This window comes from Podarcis tiliguerta (genome assembly GCF_965153285.1).
Source record: "Podarcis tiliguerta genome assembly, chromosome: 11".
Classification (NCBI taxonomy): domain Eukaryota; kingdom Metazoa; phylum Chordata; class Lepidosauria; order Squamata; family Lacertidae; genus Podarcis; species Podarcis tiliguerta.
This window is the reverse complement of record NC_139544.1, coordinates 36,823,928-36,848,186: the sequence shown is the minus strand read 5'-3', so window position 1 is coordinate 36,848,186 and position 24,259 is coordinate 36,823,928.

The following is a 24,259-nucleotide window of genomic DNA, read 5'->3' as shown; positions in this document are numbered from 1 at the left end:
CTGGCCACATGACCCGGAAGCTGTACACCGGCTCCCTCGGCCAATAAAGCGAGATGAGCGCCGCAACCCCAGAGTCGGCCACGACTGGACCTAATGGTCAGGGGTCCCTTTACCTTTATGCATAATGTTACTCATCTATGTCCTTCGCAGAGCTGAACAGAAAATGTTATAGGTTTGAACCACACATCAAAATAGTAAACATTTTAAGGGGAACCACAGAGAAACTGTAATGGATATATGGTGAGGAAATACCTCCCTTGTGGGCTGATGCATGATGACATCAAAGGCTTGTGGGTGATAATGAAAGCAGTTTTGAGTCGCTTGTGAAAACGCCCAATGTCTTGTGCCAACTGCTTCTACCATTTTTTCCATCTAGATGGGAAATCCCACATGAAGATGCAAAACAAATCATAAAGTGTTGAGCATCTGAATCTTAAGTGATCTGCAACCCCTCCAGTATGCCTGAGCAATGTTTCTTGATGGGTACATAAAATCGTATTTAATCATTATGCTTGTCTTTCTGGGTCGAAAGGGTGGGGGGGAGTTCCAATTTTCTCCTTTTAAAGGCTAAGTATCACCTCAGGATTTCTTCAACCTCCTCATGTTTATGACTGATGTGGATCATTACTTGAGGTAATGAGGTTGTGATCTCTTCAGTTTTCTGTGCCAGCATCATGTGTGACTTTGTTAAAGGGGAAGGAGGAGGAATCAGAGAGCTCGACCTCTCCCAGAGCTTAAGCCAAATGTTAACTGTAACTTAATAATAATGGGGGAAACTCAGCAGAAGCAGTGGGAGAAACAAGGGGGGTGGATATGTATCAATGTTAACAGGAAATAGTAAAAGAAGAACTGGGGCCAACTAACTGCTATGCTGTGAAGGTAACCTCAATACAGTGGTACCTCAGGTTAAGAACTTAATTCGTTCTGGAGGTCCGCTCTTAACCCGAAACCATTCTTAACCTGAGGTGCGCTTTCACTAATGGGGCCTCCTGCTGCTGCCGCGCCACCAGTGCATGATTTCTGTTCTCATCCTGGGGCAAAGTTTGTAACCCGAGGTACTACTTCCAGGTTAGCAGAGTTTGTAACCCGAAGAGTTTGTAACCTGAGGTACCACTGTAGTTGATTACAGCAATGCACTTTCTGCTGGGCTACCTTTCAGCCTGGTCTAGAGAGTCCAAGTAGAGCAAAATGCTAGACTGTTGATGGGGACAGACTATTACCAAGACATAACTCCAGTGCTCAAAAGTTTCTGCCATCTACCCATACCCGGTTGGGCCAGGTACAGGGGTCCTTTGTTAATTTACAAGGCCCTTAACAACTTGTGCCAAAGATGGTCTGATCCCATGATCACCGAGCTCTTTGGGGAAATTACTGTTCCTGGTTCCCAGCCAGGGGTGGAGACAAAATGCCGGGCGGAACTCACTGGGAGTGATGTGGTGGCTTGGGCGCGGTGGCTTGGGCACCCGCAGGCTCTGTGTTGCCCCAAACGGTCCACCCACCGCATCTCCCTCAGCTGTAGGGCGGCTGAGTGGGAGGAGGCAGGCAGACTCCTTGGAGGCCCCACGAGCGTCCTGCCCCGGCTGGCCCCACCCATGGGTGCAGGGCATGCATGCCACTCCAGGCGCCTGATTGGCTTGCTTGTTATGGATCTTTCTTCCAGTTGAGGTCAGGCAGGCCCTCTTTCTGTCGCTTCACCCCAAAGGTTGATATTCTGGACATCAATACAGTGGTACCTCAGGTTAAGTACTTAATTCGTTCCGGAGGTCGGTACTTAACCTGAAACTGTTCTTAACCTGAAGCACCACTTTAGCTAATGGGGCCTCCTGCTGCTGCCGCACTGCTGGAGCACAATTTCTGTTCTCATCCTGAAGCAAAGTTCTTAACCTGAAGCACTATTTCTGGGTTAGCAGAGTCCGTAACCTGAAGCGTATGTAACCTGAAACGTATGTAACCTGAGGTACCACTGTCTTAGAAGCATCTACTGATGACGTCTTCTGTTTTTTTTAATTCCAGAAGGCATTTAACTGAATTATGATTTTATAGTTTTTACACATTTTCATTGCCTTGTATGTAGTGCACACCACTTAGAGACAGTGGCAATTAAGTAGCATATAATTGTGGAGTAATAATGGAAGGATGCAAAAGGACAGTCCCACAGTCAGTACCTGGCCTGGAGGGGCAAATATCCACATGGCATTCCTGCATGCACACGCCCTTCGCAATTCCTTCTGGGGATGACAGCATCCCCTTCCACATGGGATGCCACACCTTGCATTGTTGGAAATGTGGATACCTTGTCACCTAGGAGCACTTTATCCATATTGGATTAGCCGATTAGGCTCTCAATTTGTCACATCCCATTAGGGAAAAGAATGAAAGACAAAAGCGGAGGCAATGGCGACAAAGTGTGTGTAAATCCTCTTCCACATAAAATCTTCATTGCATATCTACATTTGCCCGGAACATTAATGCAAGAAATAAATATAGTGCATGGCACAAAATCTTCCATTAGCCAGGAGAATATTATATTAGCATCAAGTGCAGAATGCAGTTAGATTTTAATGGCACCTTTTGTGCTCAGGGTGCTTTGCAGCGCCCAGTTGAGTGACATCAGAGCATTCAACAAACAATAACTGTTCAGGAGCACCCAAGGCCATATAAGGACCTGCAATTCCAGACACAAAAGCAAATGAGCACAGTTTTCTACAGCTTTCGGCTATCGCTTTAGAAAGCATGCACTGTACCCTTTGTGGAAAACTTCTGGCCTGTGTGTCTCATGAGGCCCACCAGGCCTCCCACTGAGGCTATTCCAGCCAAGCCACAGCCATCTGCCCCCTACCTTACATCCTATACAATATCATGTGTGGGGCAGGTAAAGGCAGGGTTTAGGTGAAAGGGGCTTTGCAGGCACAACCAATCAGCTTCCCGAGCACCACCTATCAGCTGATCACACTTGGAAACTGCTGTGGGCAAACTCTCCCAGTGTCAGAGCTGGTTCAGATGCACAGAGATGAGCAGGAAAGTTAACTCTATATTCAATAGTATGAAAGTCAGCAATGCCTCCAAACAGGACTGTACCCTCTCCCATGAAACAATTGCCAGGACTGAAGGTCTCTACCTTCTACTTTCCTCATAAGTCTCCTCCTCCCCAGCCGGATGTTTTCCAAGCAGCCTCAAACTACGCCGAGGAAGGGGGTGGAATCTGTGCTCTTTGTTCTGTCACACACATAACTTCGTGTCTTGGGAGACAAGGGGAGAAGGGAGTTTAGCACAGTAGGAGAAGCACGTTTCTGGGATGTTTCTGCAGCCTCTGTCCTCTCCTCCTCTGCTTCATCAGCTGGGTCTCAACTGTTTTCTGCACCTGGCTCTTCTTGCTCACTAAAGCCTGTTGCCTCTTCAGCATCCCAGCATTCTGCCCTTTCTTCCACCTCTGACCTGTCCTCAGTGTCCCACCACCACTCCCGGGGCTCTGAGCCTTCCTCCTCTGAGGCTTCCCTAAGGGATTTCCAAGCGGGGGCCTCCCACTGCTCCTCCTTATCCAACCAGTCCCTGACATCCAGGTCTAAGTCCAACACTAGAAACCACACTGGTTTCTAGTTGTAATATTTGCATAAGCAGCAGTTCTTGCCAATAGCCCACAGGTGAGCAGAGGGCCTAATCCACAGGCAGTACACTGGGTTCAGAAACCCCTGTTGGCATCTGAGAGCTCAAAGTAAGCCCAGGCAGCAGGTGCCAGCATTTGTTTGGTTTCCTTTTCAGAGTCAGTCTAAATCTACATCTATGGATCTAAATTGTTGTTGTTGTTGTTTAGTCGTTTAGTCGTGTCCAACTCTTTGTGACCCCATGGGTCAGGCACGCCTGTTTTCCACTCCTGCCTCCCACAGTTTGGTCAAACTCATGTTGGTAGCTTCTAGAACACTGTCCAACCATCTTGTCCTCTGTCGTCCACTTCTCCTTGTGCCCTCCATCTTTCCCAACATCAGGGTCTTTTCCAGGAGTCTTCTCTTCTTTTGAGGTGGCCAAAGTATTGGAGCCTCAGCTTCAGGATCTGTCATTCAGTGAGCACTCAGGGCTGATTTCCTTAAGAATGGATTGGTTTGATCTTCTTGCAGTCCATGGGACTCTCAAGAGTCTCCTCCAGCACCATAATTCAAAAGCATCAATTCTTCAGCGATCAGCCTTGCATGCAAATTGTTTGCAAATGTGTATCTTTGTTCTGTGCCCCAAGTCTTCTTCACAGGGTGAGGGGTGGGGGGAGGCAGAAGCCTCTTTGTGCTCTATCCTAGAAAGGAAGCCAAACCCAGGTAGCGCCATCTCTCAGGTGCAAGGGGCACTCCATAGCTTTAGCAGCTGTATGTGTCATATTGAAATTCTGCTTCAGTTGTCTTTCATTAGACTCACAGCTGAGGGAAAATCAAAAGGCTGGGATCAGGAGGCAAACTTCAAAAGCTGCAAATGACTTCGTTTTAGCCCCTTTGAGAAAATGAAGCGAAATGATAGCAAAGTGCCACCCATTATTCTGATTCCCTGCAAGATTTCTCTCCTCCCATCCTGACAGCCAGGTTGCATGCCCTTCCCATAGACACAGGTACATGGGGAGCTGCCGTTATTTGCTTCTCCCTTGGCCATCCCATGCCTGATGCTAACCCAGCAGAACCTTCTGCAGATGTGGAATCCATCTGGTCGTGATGGAATGCCCATTATCTCGTCCCAGCCCCATTCATCAGGAAAAAAGCAATATAGTTCTAGACATTATTATCTGTCTGCAATTCCCCGCTCGGTGGGAAGCGGTCTAGTGGGCCAGCTCTGCAATAGCCAGACTGCCAGAAAGCCAGGAAATGAACCAAGCTTCACATCCATTCCAAGAAAATAAACTTCTGCAGATGCCCTTAGATTCAAGTGGTTAAGGAGTTGCAAGCTTTGGAACGTCACCCAATCCCAGCCACTGGGGAACAAATGAACCCAGCAAGATTGTTAGGCGGGGACAAGGTAGAACATTTTTTAAGCTAAATGTGTCACACACAAAAACTATTATATAGTTTTCACCATGTGATTCAAAACTAGCTATCTGTAACCAGTCATTACTTTCTGAAGTAGCGGGGGTGGGGAACCTTCTTCACACCAAGGGCCACATTCCCAGCTAAGCAATCTTCCAGGGGCCACATGCCAGTGTTGGGTGCAGGGGTAAAAGCAAAAGGAGCTGAAGTAGCAAATGCAATTTTTTTTTTACCTTTGTACAGTAGGCTAGTTTCCAACAGACAGAGAGGCATCCACACATGCCTCTCTGTCCGCCCTCCAAGCAACCGAGAGTTCAAGGACATATTCCAGCCAGGCAAAAACACTCAAGGAGGGCATGGAGTAGGGCTGGTAAAGTGTGTGGCCTGGGGAGAGGAAGTATAACTTGGGAAGAGTCCTGAGGGCCAGGTAAATATGCTTGGAGGGATGCATTTGGACCCTGGGCTTGAGGTCCCCCACCCTTTCTACACAGCTATTAAAGGCACCGGTGCCCTGTCCTCTTTTGCATACCTTGGTGTATGACGAAGCCACCTAGCAGTGCAAATAACAACCTCTGTAATGAGGCTGATGAAGAGCAAGAAAGAATGGAAAATATGCCCACTATTAAGGGCGGGGGGGAACCTTAGGCTTAGCAACTTCCAACAATGTCTCAGGTTTATCTGCACAGATCCCAAAGTGCAGTTTGAGACAGCATGAAAAGCAGCCTAGGTTTGATGCTCTTTCACCAAAGGACGGGTCGCTCCAGAGCTGCCTGAAATGGTGCCCAGGTCCGCAGTACTTATCAGTCAGCCCCGTGCGCTGCTTAGTGCATTTGGAATGTCCTACACAGAAAGCACATCCAGGTAGGAAAGGAAAACATGAGGACTGTGTGGCAATTGTTAGGTTTAACGCCCACCTGCACATGCAGCAGCCACAGCTTCCCAGGGTGTGCAAAGCACATTTACATTCAGGAAAATCAATTCAGGCAGATTGTCACACAGTAGAGGACGTGAAAGACAGGAGTGCCTGGCGTGCTCTGGTCCATGGGGTCACGAAGAGTCGGACACGACTAAACAACAACAACAACTCTCTGTGTGAAGCTTTCTGCCATTCTCCACCCTGCTTACACTTTCCTTGTTCAAAATTTGTACAGTGGTACCTCAGGTTAAGTACTTAATTCGTTCTGGAGGTCCTGTTCTTAACCTGAAACTGTTTTTAACCTGAAGACCACTTTAGCTAATGGGGCCTCCTGCTGCTGCCACGCCACTGGAGCACAATTTCTGTTCTCATCCTGAAGCAAAATTCTTAACCCGAGGTACTATTTCTGGGTTAGCGGAGTCTGTAACCTGAAGCGTATGTAACCCGAGGTACCACTGTACTGTCCTCCCGATACAAGCAGTGGCTTCAGGGCTGCAGCGAGGGAGGAAAAGGTTAAAGCGTTCCCTTGCTCTTGCTCTCATCCCATTAATTATCAAACACACACACCCTGCAGTTGATGCAATTTGCTTTTTTAAAAACCCTGCACATTAAGTGCAAGGACGCACTGAACGGTGACATGCTGTTTGGCCCTCCGCCATGAGGCTACATCAGCTCCTATGCCTTCTGTATTGAGCCGGATGGGGGAGCAGCAGGCACCATCTTGTCATTTGCCATTCTGCATCACCACACGCAAAGCAGGTCACTTCATTTCATGCTCCCTTACTCTGCCCACAGACATTGCACTTTGAGGTTGCTTCACCTAATGCTCCATTTGATCACAAATACCAAAAGGTCTACCACTGACGAGAGCTGGGCTAGATGGCTTCTAAGACCCTTCCTGGCCCCAGGAGGCTATGATTCTGACGCTCCCTCCTGGCTGCTCCTGCAAAGAGCCACTGTCCTCTGTGCAGGCATTGGCCTGGATTTCAGTCCCTTACTTGATTTGTTTCTAATTGGGTCTAAGTCCACACTGAGGACCCCTCCAGACATCCTCCTTGCTGTGCATTTATGCTGATTTGTACTCATGATGGACACAGTTATGCACAATCTCACTTTCTGTGTTTGTGCCTGCAAAAAGTTTCATGGCAGATAAGACTGCTTAGTTTCGAATGTGCCGTAACTTCCTGCCGAAATCCTGTAGATTCTTACACTGCCATTTTCCAGGAGGCCTTAGGCCTCAGCAGGAAGTTAATGGCACATGCACCAATTTGAAACAAAGCAGTCTATCTGCCCTGAAACTTTTGCAGGAGCTGCCAGGAGGGAGCGGCGGAAGCAGAGACTCCTGGGATTAGGAAGGTTATTGGTCCTGCTTTTGTTGCACTATCCTGCAAGAGTGCCTCTCCAGCTGGCAACAAAGTGGTAACGTTAGGAAGGAATCACAGAACAACTAATAAAGCAGAATGATGTGTGGACAGCCTTGTATAAATCTGCTGCTAATGCACCATTATTGTGTCACCGACATGTTGCAGAATACACCCGCAACAAAAACACAACCCACCAGTCTAGAGGGGTCCTGAGTGTCCACAGTGAGTGTTTTATTGCAGAGCAGAGATGGTTATACAGCTGGGATGTCCCAGGTCAGAGCAGGGGAGGCAGGGAAATAGAACACCTCACACTTCCTCTGTCTGGAAGGTCGTTTTATTATTATTATCTAAAAAACCCTTCCCACTTAAATGGGAAACAGAGCCTTGGACTTGTTCCCCCTTCCCCTCCTTTTAGCTTGTACACATTCAAGATGTATGTTTCCAAATAGCACAGAATGAAGCTCAAGCCATTGCACAAAGCCAAGCTTGAGGCCTTGCAGCAGGGCTTCTGGTTAGGAGTAGACCACACGATTTGCACACATAGGATTGGCTATTCAGTATCTGGCATTGTCAGCTAAAATAATATTAGGCAGTAGGGCTGAGATCCTGGAGAGCAGCTGCCAGTCAAAACTGGCAGCACTAAGCTAGTACCTTCAGCGCCAGGGTATGATCTGAAGACAGTTGAGGTCACCAACTTGCTGAAGCAGAGACCTCCTAGGGTGTGCACCATCTATACCAGCTTGACTTCCATTATAGAAGAAAGGAGCCTCCAAACAATTCTCAGCACACTTAGTAAATTAAAGCTCCCAGAATTCTTTGGAGGAAGCCATAACTGTGTAAAGTTGTACCACTGTGGTGTGAATGTGGCCTAAGACTGTGGAGACTCAGGTTCATTCTCCACTCATGAAACTCCTTGTGGTCCACTCACTTATCTCTCAGACTAACCCACGGTTTTGTAAAGAAAATATGGAGGGCGAGCGGGGGAAGAGAACCATGTCTCTTGAGCTCTTTGTAGGAACGGGAGGATATAAATGTAATAAATAAATTATGTAGAAATAAAACAAGCAAATTAGTGCTGAATAATAATAATAATAATAATAATAATAGTAATTTATTTAGTTTCCCCAGCCACTCTGGGCGGCTCCCAATCGAGTGTTAAAAACAATACAGCATTAAATATTAAAAACTTCCCAAAACAGGGCTGCCTTCAGATGTCTTTTAAAGTTAAGATAGCTGCTTATTTCCTTCACATCTGACACATCAAGACAACACACCTTCATTGTCAGAGTCAGTGCTTAGCTTGATAAGGTGCCTAATTCCCTGCCAAAGAGCAATGAGAGGCAGCCTTTCAAAATGTGCTCCCTGAGAACTATCTCATTCACTGTATCTGCCCTGATAATGAAATTTCCCTGCCTGTTGTGAAAGTGCCAGAGAAAGCACTCAGAGCAGTGCAGCTGATACATCATGAGGACCAGTGGACTGCTCTAGGAAACCCATGCACAAGCCACAAAGTGAACACACCGTGTTTGTATTCTCAGAACAGAAGCTCCACTTATGATTGAAAGGCTTTTCTCACAAGGTTGTCCTTAAGTTCACTTATCGCAAAGCCGTTGTAGATAAGAAGGAAACTACATGCCGTTTTATGCGATGAATTTGAGAGTAGATTATTCTCCCTGCTTCTAGCATCGTCTCTCAATCTCTTCGGCTCCCTTTCACCCACCCCCACCCCCTCTCCACTGCAATCCAATACAGCACACACCTTTGAAAAATGATGCTTTCAAGACTGCCCTGTGGTGCAGTAAATTTGAAAGTGCTCTTAATAATAATCAGAATCAACATTGACTCTAATGGTCCTCAAAACCCATTGTGTAATTTCATTAGCTACCCGACACAGACGCAAGCAGAGATGATGTCACACTTTTCTTCCTTGCTCTGAAATCTGAGTCAGGCGCCAGGGATAGAAACCAGTTGTGCTGCAGCTGATCAGATTAAAGCTTCTGGCGGCTGGCGATCGATAGCTAGCTGCTGGAGTAATCCAAAGTCACTGAAGGCAAATTGCAATTTTGCCAGATCAGGCTGGCGCTTTTTGCAAGCTCTGTGTTGACCACAGGTGATAGAGAAAAGCTGCAGGTCGTCCTACTTGTATCCAGGTACCTACAAATGCTCATGCCTTGGAGATGCCAGGAGGGATCATATGGAGCGGAAATTTGGCTAACTGGCTGCAAACCAGTTCTCTGCCTAACAGAACATAAAGCAAGCCTGCTGGATCAGGCCAATGGCCATCTGCTCCACCATCGTGTTCTCACAGTGGTCAACCAGGTGCCTACAGGAGGTCCACAAGCAAGACCCAAGCACAACAGAACTCTGCTCACCTGCGATTCCTAGCAATTGGTATTCAGAACCGGTATTCTGTCCCTGTTTTCATTGGAGGAATGTTGGAGGGAATGTTCTCTATGCCATGCATAATTATAAAGGTAAAGGGACCCCTGACCATTAGGTCCAGTCATGATTGGGGTTGCGGCGCTCATCTCGCTTTATTGGCCGAGGGAACCAGCGTACAGCTTCCGGGTTATGTGGCCAGCATGACTAAACCGCTTCTGGCAAACCAGAGCAGCGCACAGAAACGCCGTTTACCTTCCCGCCAGAGCGGTACCTATTTATCTACTTGCACTTTGACGTGCTTTTGAACTGCCAGGTTGGCAGGAGCAGGGACCGAGCAATGGGAGCTCACCCCGTTGTGGGGATTCGAACCGCTGACCTTCTGATCAGCAAGTCCTAGGCTCTGTGGTTTAGCCCACAGCGCCACCCGTGTCCCATGCATAATTATACAAACTTCCAAAATGTCACCTCTTGCCTTTTTGCTAAGCAAGGAAGTCCCAAATTCTGCAATCTTTCCTCATAGGGGAGTTGCTCCACCCCCCTTGGTCATTTTCTGTAGTTTTTGCAACTCTATTATCCTTTTGGGTGGGGGGAATAATAGGAAGCATTTAGGCTGGGGGCAAGCGGGCAAGGAACAGGGCAACAGACTAGGCAGAATGCAGAGAAGATAGGCAGTGGGTCAAATCAGGACAAAAAGAAGCAGAAAACTCAAGAAGCACAAGGAACTGCCAAGTAGCTCATTCAGAATCTGCATATGACACGCTTATAATGCTTCCCTGTAGTCTAAGCTGGAGCAAATGTCCTCCATCTCACTCAAACGTTTATGGTCTCTGCACAAAACCCTGGATTTTACTGCTGACAATACTGGCCTAGATGGAGGATTTCTCGGCTGACATAGGAGAAGGCTGAATCCTTTGCTGCTGATGTGTGACACAAATGGGCATTCTGACCAAGGCCGGTTTTACGTTTGCATTACAAACCCCTTTAAGCAAATAACCTTTTAAGCCCCATGTAAGAAAACACACTTTGTGGGTTCCTGTGTCTCCCTAGATGGGGGAAACACTGCAGCAAGCAATTATTGCTTCTTCCGTGGTTCATGACTTCCTCTTTCTTACCTGGGGGGGGGGGGAATGAGGTGACTTCTATCTGAGTGTTTTCTGTCTCTTTTTTCCACTGTGCTCAGTGTGTGTGTGTGTGGTCCCACCTATGCAGCACAATATACACTCTAAAAATTAATTTCAGTAACAGTTATAGTCACACTGAATTCAGTCAAGTAGCTACTTAGGCCCCAGTGTTTATATGTTCAGGATAGCAGCTTTAATCACTGTAGTTACTACCTTTAATTACAAATCCAAGCCCCCCCCCCCAACAAATAACACTAAATACCCTTCTTGGTCTTTTACTCTTACAAACAGACTGAATCTGGGTACAGGATTAGAACTAGTTCTAAACCAAACATGCATTTTAGCTAATGCAGACTGACAGCGTAGATTATAGGTGTGGGAAGTGCATGAGAAACAAGCTGGGGAGGCATTTTCAGGTGAGAATAATTTGTTGAGGAAAGGATTAGGAATCTCCTCCCACCTGCCAATTATTTTGTTCAAGTGGCCCCCTCCACTACGTTCACATCATGTAGAAAACACGTTTTTGAAACAAAAACCAAAAAACACCATGCTTTCCTTGTAAAATGTCGTTCCGCACTGAGCCTCTGGGAAATGAAACCTCTGAGTTCTCCATGCCTGAAAAATTGCATTGTTTCCATAAGATGCTGCAGTTGTTTCTCTGGCAAAACGAAATTAGGTGATCATCTGCATGCTAAAATAACACAGCCATGCTATTTGTAAGAAGCAAAGATTTCAACAATGGTGAACGACACTGATGGGATCGTAGCGGTAGCTGTTTGCATCATTACGGCCCTTTCCGGTAATGAGTAAAATCTTCCAAGGCCAAGGACATAGCAAGAGTAGCAATAACAGAGGATTTTGTTCTCACAGTCCAGAGGCCCATCTTAAACCTGCACATGCAGTGTGTATTTGTGAGGCAGAGACAATTAAGCAAAGTGGTGGTTGCCAAAGGAAAAACATCTCCCTGAAGAGGAGGAAGGAAGAAGCTGCCCATCTTTAATGGTCCTCATGAAAGTGTCCTAAAAGGTCGCTTGACCTGGGATTTTAAGGAGTCTCAAATGTTAAAAATTTCCCTATGCAATCAGGTGACCTAGCACATCATAAAAACTGGGGCTTGTGAGGACTAGTCGCTTAGTGCTGAAAATGGAGAACAGTTTCAAACAACCACCTTAGAATGTATTCCACTTTGGGACTCTGTGGTTCAGGGCCTTCAGCGGAGCCAGTGTGAGGGTATTCTGATTATACTGGTACTCAGAAGAATAAACGACAATGTAATTTATGTAATTAATATTATTAATTGGGTAAACTATGTAATTTTGCCACAGAGGACAAGGAGACATATAACATAGTTTTTGGCAGAAGATGAACTGCAGCGAAATGGAAACATTGCTGTATGCAACGGGGCTGTATACCCCCTGGTACTACTAAGCTTTCTCTGGAACTTATCCTATCTACCCAGTTAATGCCCATCCCTGTCTCAAGCCACACTTTTGCAGAACTTTCATTTATTGAGTGGAAAGTCATCCCACCCCCAGGCCAAAAGGGGGGGGGGATAGATTTGTGTGAAGGTGACAGGGTTCATTCATGCAACAAACCATCCAGACAAAACAGAACATCATAGAAAAGAAGAGTCTGTTTGAAAACGGTTGGGTCGGCATTGTCACTCCTTTTGTCTCTAACCTTTGCTGTGTGCTTGTTCTCTGCCATGAATAGAAAACTTGCAAGGATACCGTGTCGAGACATTTTCAAGGAGGTGATTCATTTGCAAAACACACAAGGCAGAGAGTCAACTCAATTTAAAGTTCATTATAAAAAATTTTTAAAAAAATGTGCCCAGAGGCTGGAATGGTATCGTGTTAAACCTTCTGGGAACAATTAAGAAAATATTGTCCATCGCTTTCATAACTGATTGAGTCATATTATATCTTGAACATTCATGCATGAGGTATTACATCTCATTGTGTTTCTAAGTAAAGACAGATTCATTACTGATACAAAGTAATTAGTATGTGTGGTTTTCTCTTTTTTTACTTACACAGTTATAAAGTTGACTAGCAGAAAGGTAGGTAGCTACATGCTAATCTTTCACGCTGCAGTAAGAGAAATTCCTCTGAAGCTTTTCCTAGAGGATATTCTTTTAAAAGGCTTGTAAATGCAAATGCATTTTTTACTCGCTTTCTTGGCAAATTGTCCTATTACCCATAGACTGTAAAAAATACATTCAAGAGGGTGCAATGCACCTAGAAGTTCTTGGCACGAGCCACATTAACATGGAGACGGGAGTTGTGAGGCCCCCATCAGTTTTAGTGGAACATCTACATAACATCCAGACAGGCTATGCACAGAGAACACAACACAGTCAGTTTGAATGTCCCCAAATATTCTAATAAACACCTACACAATCTTATAGTGGGGCGAGGAGGCCATCAAGCAGCAGTGGAACTGCAAGGAGTGAGGAGAGAAGGCTCAGCCCTCTTCCCGGCTGTTGTGGTCCAAATTTTTAAAAATCACCCCGCTGAAGCTGCTATATGTATCAGGAAGGAGGCCTCCATTAGCACCAATAGAGGTGTCCCACCTGATACAGAGAGTGACTTCAAAGGGAGATGATGTCTGTTGGGACCACAGCAGGGTGAGGGTTAAACTTTTATTCCCCACCTGCTGCATGTCCACCACGGCTCAGCCCAACACCCAGTGACCAGTAACAGACCTTGGAGCCTCAAATTTCAGTGGTGCTCTATGCAACTCCAAAATTCAGCACCTCTCCCCACCTCTCATCTTCCTTTCTTCCCCATAGTTGCAGCGCCCGTAAGGCTGCACGCCCTGTGCTGCCGAACCAGTCACATGCCCTTAAATCCACCTCTACCATGACTGTTATTAACATTTTTATTCAAAGTGAGGGGACACATTCATTGCAACCCCACAATTCAACGCATAATTATTTTTAGACCACACTGCACCAAAGGCTCCATACTGGTTCACACCCTTTCATGTTTCCTGTCCTATAGGGTGATGATCAAGGGTCTCCAATAGAGCTTCCTGAAGCCAGGCGCTGTCAGGCTTCCGTGGATCCTTCCCAGCCAAGAAGCAGAAAAACAAGAAGAATTCTTACCAAGTAATTTATTCAAAATTTGCAGAGAATGACGAAGGAATGCTGTCTCTCCTAGATAATGGCGTTGCTCCAAGTAAAGTCCCACCCCCTCCATCTCTCCTATTCTACGCCACCCCTCCATTGGCTAATCTGAATTTTCTGCCTCTGGGCTTTCTGTTCTACCACCCTCAATGTCCACCTGATCCTGGGCGGAGGGGGGGAGGTCAGCAATGCTTTCCAAAAACACTGAGTCTGTCGGCTGTCTCTCCCCTGGTGCTTCTTCTTCCTGTTGTTCCTCTCCCACTTATTTTTGTATGCCACAACTGCAGCAAGAATTTTGTTAGCAAAGAATTGGAAAACACAAGGAATACCAACAGTGGACGATTGGCAGATGAAGATGATGGACTTTTCGGAGCTAGCCTACCAGACTGGAAGAGTTCATGACCAGAAGGAGGAGGACTACCAGGAGGAAATTCAAAGATTATTTAGCTAAATATGTTAAGATAATTTAAATTGGAAATCTTGCAAATACCAGATAGGCTTAGGATTTAAATACATAATGTGATGAATTAATATGTTTAAATGCCGAATTGGATAGAAAGAAAGAGGTTAAGTGATTACCGTATTTTTCGCCCTATAGGACGCACTTTTTCCCCTCCAAAAATGAAGGGGAAATGTGTGTGCATCCTATGGGGCGAATGCAGGCTTTCGCTGAAGCCTGGAGAGCGAGAGGGGTCGGTGCGCACTGACCCCTCTCCCTCTCCAGGCTTCAGGAAGCTATCCGCAAGCCTTCCCCGGCTTGCGCAGAGCTGCCTGCACCCCGAAGCCCCGGCACGCTGAGCAGTCGCGCCGGAGCTTTGGGTAGCTCTGTGCAAGGCGCAGGAGCCCTCCCCTGGCTTGCGCAGAGCTGCCTCTTATCCCGAAGCCCTGGCACGCTGAGCAGTCGCGCCGGGGCTTCGGGTAGCTGTGCGCAAGCCGCAGGATCCCTGGGTGAGGGTACCTGATTCACACCCTCTCAAAATTGTTAACCCAGAGAAATGGACCCACTGCCCCCCCCCATGCTATGCCCCTGATGGCACCTTATCCACTCTATCCCTGGGCTGCTACAAGCCTTGTTGTGGTATAGTATTACCTAGCAAGTACCACCTGCCATATCAAAGAACCTGTTAAGTGTCTGGCTGGCTGCTGAATCACAGTTTTATGTAGTTTAGGTAGGAAACAGGCCCAGACCTACTTCCTCCCCGGAATCAGCAGCTTAGGAGCGTAGACACCAAAGCCCTACAAAATCAGGAATCTCTGACTGAGAATGGGAAAAGAACACACAGAGGTTCTCCACCTAGCAATGCAGTTCTGTTTTTGGCTTGGCTGCTACGGTCAAATTTCTTTTGTAAATATGAATGTTGTTTTCACTGGGAAAGCACAATAAACCAGATTTGTGATTTATGTCATTTATGGGTGAGTTTTGAGGTCTGGCATGACTCCAGGCCATCCATCACGCTTGCCAGCTGACGTGTTCCTAAAGGGCACCACTGAGTCTGCAATATCAAGCCAGCCGCTTGATTTAGCACTCAGTCGAGCTGGCCTTGAAGACTTAACCCATCTCTGTCAGGTGGGGGGGAAAGCACGTACACATTGCCAAACAGAGGATAAAAGAGGGCAGGGATTTGCCTAAAATATGCACCTGCTCATTTGTACCTGCAGATATAAATTTAGAAATAATCACTATAATTTAATTACATATGCAGCTGGCCTGTGCGCCTGCTCTCATAAGAACATAAGAAGAGACTGCAGGATCAGGCCAATGGCCCATCTAGTCCAGCATCCTGTTCTCACAGATGCCAGCAACGTGGCCAGAGGCTAATTGCTGGTAGATAACTTCAAGGCACCTGTTCTACATGACCTCCCAAAGGCCATGGGGGGGTGGAACTCATACCGAGGGGGTACAGAGTTCAGGAGACCCCAGGGGAAAGCCCCAACTATTTCCTCCCTATGGGTTGGAGGAGATAAGCATCATCTCCTATTTGACTAGAGGAGGCTGGATCTTCAAAGTGGACTTGGACCAAATTGCCCTTCCAATAGGAAACTGTCCCCTGACAGCCCTTCTGTTTGAAGGAGTCCTATGTTGGAAGAGCTGTCCCATAAAGTAGGGCACACAGGTTCTCATGAGTTACGTGTGGGTTTTTGCTGTGCTTATATTACTTTCAAGGTGGTGAGGGGTTTCAGGAGTGACCTTTCATTCTATATCTCTGCTGGTTTGCATCTTGCAGTCCCTGGGATGCCCATGTTTCTTGAAAATCCCATAGCATCCTCAGCTAAGCTTGCAGGAAGGTAGATGGCTACCTATGATGCACCTGGCAATCACTCACTATTGTTGCTGTCTTTTTCCTTGCAAAGAAGTCAGTGTGGAAAAATTTTCTAAAAGTTCAAAGGAAGGACTTCCCTAAAAATGCTCACAGGTGCTTGGTAGCCAACCTACAATACTTTAATTAATTAAAGCCCAGACAAAGATATCATGAATTAACACCTCCCATGGGTTTTTTTCCCAGATCAGGAAGCATGGACAGCTAGGGAGGCTGCAGGGGGTTGGAGAGGTATTTAATGGAAAGAATAAGACACACACAGTCCTTAGTCAACCTCACAACGGTGAGGCCAGCTCATGCCTACCAAAATTATAAAGCATTATTTAAGTACCAGTGAATAGGGCAGAATAATGGAAGTTTCTTTTTTCAGGGCAAGAAAAGCATTTGAGAAATTGGAGGACAGGGTTTCAGCACAGTGCTAATAACTATGGCATCCTGATTTGGGATATTTATTAACGGAAAGGTTTTCAGCCACTGCCAATTAGTTCCCGACAAAGATGGCTTTCAGCATCCCCAATGCTGAATATCAGTGCTGCAGCATAATGTAGCTAGTACAGAGACGTTAGCACTCAGGAACAGATGGTTCATTGATGAGGATGAGCTAGGATTACACAAAGTCATTAAAGGCTGTGCTACTTGCTGTGAAGGCATGTCCATGTGGGGCAGATTTGGCTTGAATGAAGGTAGTGATAATATCCTCTTAGCCTCTTTTAAGTGACCCTGTTTTCATTTCCATGGGAGAGAGAAAATCCATTTCAACCATGACCTTATCATTTCCCTAAATCCTAAACCATTTTTTGGAGTCAGAGGTCCATGCCTCTCAAAGTCAGAGGTTAGATGAACGGCATATACAAAATATTTCGTGTCAGAAATCAGATGCAATAAATAAAATAAAATAAGTGTCATAGATTGCACTGGGTCTTATAGCCATGGGTGGCTAAAAACCAGCATAAACAAAATGTACGCCTTGAGTAATGTCTTATCTGTCTCCTTAGGCAGCAAAATGTCTTGAGCCAGCCCTGAAAGGGCTTCTATATTGCCAGGGTTCTAGGGGAACACAATTCTTTCTTGTCTATGGAGTCTGAGCCAGACCGTGTCAGGGGACTACGTAACAGAGCAATCTTCCAATGTCTCAGGGGGTGGGGGGAAGCAGGGACAGATTTCCTTGTGCAGTAGTCTTGCATGTGATCCATTTACTGTGCCCCACAGAACTTGGTGGAAAACACTGATGCAGGATCAAATAAATATGTTGCATCTGGGAACACAGCTTATGGTAGGGAGAGTCAAATCCTGTCATCCTCTGGTGACTTATGTCCCAGACATTGGTGACTACATACCAGATCGCTGCCCAATTTACTTTGCCCCATAGAACCCAATTAAGAGCCAAACCCATCCATCCCAGCATAACCATATTCTGGATACCATTTCTTAAAGCTGAATCTCAAGCTAATATGGACACACACCCTCTCAAGTACGAATGTTGAATGTAGGGGCAGAGAAGTTTGATTCCGTTTGCATTTATAGGTGAACCGATCTAAAATGCAGCCACCCTTTGAAATTTGCACTGCTCTGAATATTGCAACACAGCTTCCCAGCAAAGTAATGTGTAGAAAACTACAGATATTGAGTAAGCAAAACAATGCATGTATTAGTGAAAATAACACACACAAATACATTATAGCAGGGGAAAGTGCTCTGCAGAAATGTGTGTTTTAGGCAAAATTGCATACGAATGGGTATATTAGCAGAAATTTGCAGCAGAATGCTGCTGAGTATTCATGGAGACTAAAAAATTAAAAAATAAAACACTGGTGTAGAAATGTGGAGAACTGAACTGGGATAATCTGAAGCTGAAAAGCAGTGAAATGGACAGAGGTCTCCATGCCTCCTTGAGCGTGGGCACAGGTGTGTTTTTCATCCCTTTCCTCTTCAAAATGCATACAGGTGGTGGGAACCCTAAGGAAAAATACCAGCAGAGACCAATTAAACGATATGAATACATTAACAACTCTGTGCCTTCACATTATTTGCCACATGTCGGCCTAATATGGCTCCCCTCTCTGATTATAATGCGCCTTTGTATTTAGCGCTTGGCAAAAGCTGCTAGCTAATGTTTGACTTCCAGCAGCATACATGATTTAACAAATCCCTTGAAGAACTGCTATGGCACAGACCCAGACTACTTCTTGGTAGTTACATAACCTTTGCATGAACTTTGAAAGTTGAACAAAACAATAGCAGATTAAAGCTACGGTGGATGGTTCTGAATACTGTACAATCCCCCTTGACATCTCTGCCTTTTATTTATTTTCATTTTTTTAAAGGCTCTTTAAAAATAGAATACAAATCACCATTCCCTGACCTATGATTTTTAACTTGTTTTGGACATGAGATAGAAAACAACTGTATTCACTGCAAAAAAAAATAAATTAAAAACAGATGTTATCACTTTTGTATATGTATTCCTGAACCTAAAAAACAAAGTCTGGGAGACGGCAAATCAATTATTAACTTGTTTTGCATGAACTACTCATCACAATTGAAACCACCAGAGTCATGAGCCCTGTTTTCTTCTAGGGTGGAAGCAAGGCACTCCCTGCAAAACTGCCATGGAGTGAGGGATGAGTTGCCCTTCAGTCACAGCCATAGCTGCGTGGGAGACCCTTCTCCATCATGTGGTCTGAAGTAAAGAGGGGAAATCACATGGCATTCCCAACTCCCAGGTAGCTGCAAGGGAATAAATACATTAACCAGATCTTTCTGCAAAGCTCTCAGGCTGTGTACAGACATCCCCCAAATAAATGGGGCAAGTTGTATGTACAAATATATACATGTATATGTGGTGTGCGAGTGTGTGTTTGGCTGTTATGGTTGAATGCTGTATGTATGTTGCTTTGGGTACTTGTGAATAGAAAAGTGAGTAGCAAATACTACAAAAGAAATTAAACACATGTGTTTTGCCGATCCACTGCTGTCTGTGATCACAGTGGACTTACTGAACCTGGGAAATGGTAATCCATCTCAGAGAGAGAAGATGAAGATTGACTTGAAGTTGTGTGGTTACTATTGGCTAGCATCCATGATACCATTGGACAGGCATACACCAAGCTGTTGTTGTTTAGTCGTTTAGTCGTGTCCGACTCTTCGTGACCCCATGGACCAGAGCACGCCAGGCACTCCTGTCTTCCACTGCCTCCCGCAGTTTGGTCAAACTCATGCTGGTAGCTTCGAGAACACTATACATCTCATCCTCTGTCCCCTTCTCCTTGTGCCCTCCATCTTTCCCAACATCAGGGTCTTTTCCAGGGAGTCTTCTCTTCTCATGAGGTGGCCAAAGTATTGGAGTCTCAGCTTTAGGATCTGTCCTTCCAGTGAGCACTCAGGGCTGATTTCCTTCAGAATGGATAGGTTTGATCTTCTTGCAGTCCATGGGACTCTCAAGAGTCTCCTCCAGCACCATAATTCAAAAGGATCAATTCTTCAGTGGTCAGCCTTCTTTATGGTCCAGCTCTCACTTCCATACATCACTACTGGGAAAACCATAGCTTTAACTATATGGACCTTTGTTGGCAAGGTGATGTCTCTGCTAACCTTAAAGATGGGTCTTTTGAGAAAAACCTCCTCCCTAAATTCAGCATTCACTTCTTTCTCAAAAAGGCCTGTTTCAATCCCTCCCTCCCTCTCTCTCTGTCTCTCTCTCTCTCTGTGCACTTGTGTGTGAAAGTTATATATAAAAAATGATGGATAAATGGTGCTTTGTGTTAACATTGCCCAATGATGGGAGAGGGGAACCTAAAAGTAAGAAGACACATTTTTGCTTAGTATGAAAATAACAATGCAATTGAAAAATTGCTAAGATTGCATGAAGATCTATCCTTAACTTCTTGAAATATGCAAATGTTGCATCATTTGGCATAGAAAATGCATGCCCTGCGTCAAATACTCTGAGATAGCTGGCAATGGAGAGATTAAAGAGATTACTGGATTAAATTATTAAGACACACAGACATTCTTTCAAACTCCCATATGAGTACATTTTGCATCTAAATACACCTTCACTTCAAATGAGCTATTTTGCCCTCAAATATAATTAGTATCACTCTAATAAGACCAGACATAACTGGGTTAGAGAACACTGTAATTTATGAATAATATAAATACTAGTCTTTAATGCCAAAACTGAAGATTGAAACTCCAGACAACTATGTGACTTTCATTAAATGGAGTAATTTCAATTCTTCAGTAGGTCTCTTACATAAAAATCAGAAATTGGATAAATGGCCTCCTTATTCACAATTGCTGTTGGGGATATTGAAGTCTGTGAATTTAAAAAGTCTTTTGGTTTATAAAAGAAACATATGACTTTAATTTCCCTTCGTGACCCCTGAAAAGAAGGGGTGTAACTCACAGACTTGCTTTGTATCTCAAAGAGAATCAAATCACTCATTTGACTATGTAACTCTTTCGCTGCCATGGGCAGAAATAATTGAGGGCCTTGTATTATACCACAGGCAGCCTGCATAGGGGCAAGTAGACAGGGGACATGATGGTGATGATCATCACACTTCAGTGCTGGACTTCTTTTCAAGAAAAGGTCCTCTGAAAGAGAAGGTCCAATAGGACGCTGACCCTTGGGATGGTCCATGCTGGTCCGACTCACAATCACAACCCAGATACTTAAGGCAGCACCCTCAAGCAGTGGCACAGACCTGCTGCGCTCTCTTGCTCTCTCGCGCGCTCTCTGTCTCAACAGCTGTCATGGATGCAGAGGAGTGTGATTTGTGAATGATTGTATTAAAGGTAAGTTGTGTTGAAGGTAAGTTGCAGCAGACTCCCTCAATAAAGATGGAAGGGTAGTAATGTGACTGGGTTTGTGGTGTTTTACCATTAGACACGACCTGGCATTAACACTTAAGAGGTCTAAGATTCCCTGTATGTGGTAGCATTTACTAATATTCAGCAGCAAAGACTTTAATTGATGTTAAAAGGAAACCTGTGCTTATCCCTTAAACCGGTAATAAAGTAAAGATGAGTCATGATGAAAACTTAACTGGATTTTTATTCATACATGCTCCATGAGGGTTCAAGCTTAATGGTTACTCTGATTAGGCACAGCCCTTTGTTTCCGACAAGAATCACGGAAGTAATAAAGAACTTTACTTACAACTTTCAAGTTAAACCTGTTTCTAAATAAACTGACTCTTCCTAGAATGGCTATACTAATCCAATAAAACCCTTCCAGGCCCTTCTGGGATCTTCTCCTTCCCTTCAGGGAAGCAATCTGGTTTGCCCTGCCTAGCAAACTCCTAACCAATCAAATCCTTAGTCAAACCCTCTCCAAACCCTAACTAACTGCTTTCCAAGCCCTAACAGCTGAGCTGCCAGGTGGTGTATTTTAACTCTCCTGACTTGTGTAAAAAAGTGAATTTAAAACATTACAGCCGTTTTTATCCAAGGGTCAGATATCCAAATGCAACTCAAGTCCTGTATGCATGCAAATCAAAGTACTATTATAACTTCTGCTTGTATTCATTTAGCTATGTCATTTTCCCCATCCCAGAGGCTCAAGATGAATAAGAAGTGTGAAAACCATATTGATACAGGATTTGATTACAATGACCACCTGCATCTCTGCCAACTTAATCCTAACCACTAAAAATGGCCAACAAGGAGTGTGCAGAATGCATACCAACAAGGCTGTGGGAATCATCCTTTGTCTATGGTTGCAGGATCAGTTTCTTAGGCCCAAATGACCCTCCCAGCAGATAAGCAAGCAGTCACATCCTATCATTATTTTAACTGAAAAAAATTAAATTCCAGCTGAATTTGGCAATGAAGTATCAATTCCATCTCAGTTAGACAATTATAATAATTCAATGCAGGAATCATTTGCCCATTATGGGTCTCAAACCCACAACCCTGAGATTAGGAGTCTCATTCTCTTATCAACTGAGCTATCCCAAGTCATGATAATAACATGAATATACAGCAAACAGATTTCATGCAGACATGCATCTTCTTTCCTGGTACCTGACGGAAACCCAGGCCATATCCCCCAAAAAATGGCCGGTTCCGAAACCAGCTATACAATCACCCTCCCAATCCAACTGGAACCAGCCCTTTTGTCCACAAAGCATGCTGGGCTCCTATTTCCTTACCATGGAAATGATTTTGTAATGATGGTAGGGTTGCCACCACAATGGCGGTCCTAAATATAGCTTATAGGAAAAGCTACAAGTAAAATGGCCCACCTGTCATTCCAGTAGAACAGGCATAGGCAAACTCGGCCCTCCAGATATTTTTGGTCTACAACTTCCATGATCCATAGCTAACAGGAACAGTGGTCAGGGATGATGGGAATAGTAATCCCAAAACATCTGGAGGGCCGAGTTTGCCTATGCCTGCAGTAGAACTTTGTCAACAACTCAACTTTCCCTACCACCCGACACTTCTCAAATCACTTTTGGGAAAAGCAATGATTGAAGCAGATTTCATTCTTGTTATTCCTATATTATAATAGTCTGGTAAAAGCTATTTTCCCCTTAATTACCCCTTTCTCCATAGACCTGAGAGCGATTGGAGAAAGATTACAATGCAGCTTTCCAATTGAATTACAAAAGCATTGCACGTGGTTGTCCTATTAACTTCAGAGTGCCGATGTGTTATAAAATGCAAATTGCAGGAAAGGCGGCAGTAATTTGTTTATAAATATGTTAATGTGGTGGAGTAAATGTCATGCCATCTTTGAGGTGGTGGGGGAGGAATGGCTGATTGCCAAAGGTGCCTCCTAGCATGGGTTTCAGAGGGCAAAATTGCAGTTAATAAAAACTACCTTTATGTTTTGTTTTACTGCTTTTCAGCACAAAGTGCTAATAACCAATTTACATTAATGGTATTGGCACACATGTAAATGAGGCGCTCTCTCTTTCTCTTTGTTTTGCTTTTAAATGGCGAAGTGAGGTTCCGTTGTGAGACTATTTAATTTCATTAGCTGTGGGGATATGTGGAAAGATGTGCAGGACATCCTTGATGGGGCTTTGTTATGCCACAAAAGTTATGAAGCACACTTTTGTTAGCATCTTGGCAAATGTAGAGGCTGCTAGCTAATTGGTAACCTTTGGATGGTGTTGTATAATTATTATTTATTTATTTATACATACATACATGCATACATACATACATACATACATACCCTGCACATATGGCTGGGTTTCCCCAGCCACTCTGGGTAGCTCCCAACAGAATATTAATAATAATTTTTAAAAAGTGACAAAACATCAAACATTAAAAACTTCCTGAAACAGGGCTGCCTTCAGATGTCTTATAGTTGTTTATTTCCTTGACCTGGTGGGAGGGCATTCCACAGAGAAGGCACCACTACCATAAAAGCCTTCTGCCTGGTTCCCTGTAGCTTCACTTTTCACAGTAAGGGAACCACCAGAAGGCCCTCAGCGCTGGACCTCAGTGTCTGGGCAGAACGATGGGGGTGGAGACGCTCCTTAAAGCATACTGAGCTGAGGCCATTTAGGGCTTTAAAGGTCAGCACCAACACTTTGAACTGTGCTCAGAAACGTACTGGGAGCCAATGTAGGTCTTTCAGAACCAGTGTTATATGGTCTCGGCGGCCACTCCCAGTCACCAGTCTAGTTGCCACATTCTGCATTAGTTGTAGTTTCTGAGTCACCTTCAGAGGTAGCCCCACTACAACTCCAAGCATCCATGATCATTGGCCATTCTGGCTGGGACTGATAGAGGTCTGTTCTGTACAATACAGTATAGGAATCGGGCAAATAGTGTTGTGGCATCTACCTGTCAGCATTCTCTTTCATTACATATTAAACTGGTATAGTGGTACCTTGGTTTAAGAACAGCTTAGTTTATGAACAACTTCGATTAAGAACGCTACAAACCTGTAAGTAGGTGTTTTGGTTTGTGAACTTTGCCTTGGAATAAGAACATGTTTCAGTTCCTGTTGAATGTGTTCCATTTGTAAATTGAGTCTCCCGCTGCTATGGGAAAGCACGCCTTGGT